This window comes from Microtus ochrogaster, chromosome 16 (assembly GCF_000317375.1).
Source record: "Microtus ochrogaster isolate Prairie Vole_2 chromosome 16, MicOch1.0, whole genome shotgun sequence".
Lineage (NCBI taxonomy): Eukaryota > Metazoa > Chordata > Mammalia > Rodentia > Cricetidae > Microtus > Microtus ochrogaster.
In genome coordinates, this window is record NC_022018.1 from 34,891,289 (window position 1) to 34,892,745 (window position 1,457).

A 1,457-nucleotide genomic window follows, 5' to 3' on the forward strand; every position below is an offset into this window, starting at 1 on the left:
GCCCACTCATGGGAACACAGGCTCATGGGAACACAGACATGCCCACTCATTCTCCATAGCCACTCGCACACTTCCAAGAACAGATGTTAACAGCTTTAAGAGAGACTATATGTCCTGTAAACTATTTACAATCTGACTATTTATAGGAAACATCTGCCAAGCCCTGGCTAAAGCCAGTGGTGGCCAATTTGCTAGGTCTCCTTCGGGTGGGACAATGTGGAGTTGTGTATAATGGGTGCAGCATAGGATGTCAGCATTAGCTACTCCTAATAACAGAATATACGTTGTAGGAAGCGGCCACTAGTTAGTTTCCAGCTGCTTAGCTCCAAAATAATCACAAAGAAACTGTATGAATTAAATAATTGCTTGGCCTATTAGCTATCTGTGTATCACCACGTGACTGTGGTTTAGTAGGTAACGTTCTGTCCCATGTCTGTCTTCAGTGGAGGCTACATAGCTTCTCCCTAAACTCTGCCTTCTTCCTCCCAGCATTCAGTCCAGCCTCCCCTACCTACCTCTGTTCTTCCCTGCTCTGCTATAGGCTCAGAACAGTTCTTTATTAACCAATGGTATTCACAACATACAGAGGGGAATCCCACCCCCTTTCCTGTTTAAATAAAAAGGAAGGTTTTTAACTTTAACATAGCAAGATTACATACAACAAAATAGGTATCAACAAGAATTACAGTTATAGTCCCGGACCCTGCAGCCGCCGCGATGTTGATGCCCAAGAAGAACCGGATTGCCATCTATGAGCTCCTTTTTAAGGAAGGAGTGATGGTTGCCAAGAAGGATGTCCATATGCCCAAACACCCCGAGCTGACAGACAAGAACGTGCCCAACCTTCATGTCATGAAGGCCATGCAGTCTCTGAAGTCTCGAGGCTATGTGAAGGAGCAGTTTGCTTGGAGACACTTCTATTGGTACCTTACGAATGAGGGCATCCAGTATCTCCGCGATTATCTCCACCTACCTCCGGAGATCGTGCCTGCCACCCTGCGCCGCAGCCGTCCCGAAACTGGCAGGCCTCGGCCCAAAGGGCCAGAGGGTGAGCGCCCGGCAAGATTCACAAGAGGGGAGGCGGACAGAGACACCTACAGAAGGAGTGCTGTGCCCCCTGGTGCTGACAAGAAAGCCGAGGCCAGGGCTGGCTCAGCCACCAAGTTCCAGTTTAGAGGAGGCTTTGGTCGTGGACGTGGTCAGCCACCACAGTGAGCTTGAAGACTGTTGTTTGCAATAAACTTTAAAGAAAAGTGGAAAAAAAAAAGAATTACAGTTATAATATTTATATCTATTTTATCTTTTATAATAACTAAGGAAAACTATATCTATTCTTTAACTCCATCAACGACTCCATAAGGATATAACATTACCTAAGCAAACAGGAAGTGTATTGTAAGCAACTTCCAAAACTCTAGAATCAAAAGAGACATCTCGCTGCCTGGATAGTCACCCAA

General features: G+C 45.9%; 1 pseudogene; it reads left to right on the forward strand.

Moving 5' to 3' along the window:
• Window positions 1-699: 699 nt before the first annotated feature.
• On the forward strand, window positions 700-1,253 carry LOC101989763 (annotated as a pseudogene).
• Window positions 1,254-1,457: the final 204 nt, after the last annotated feature.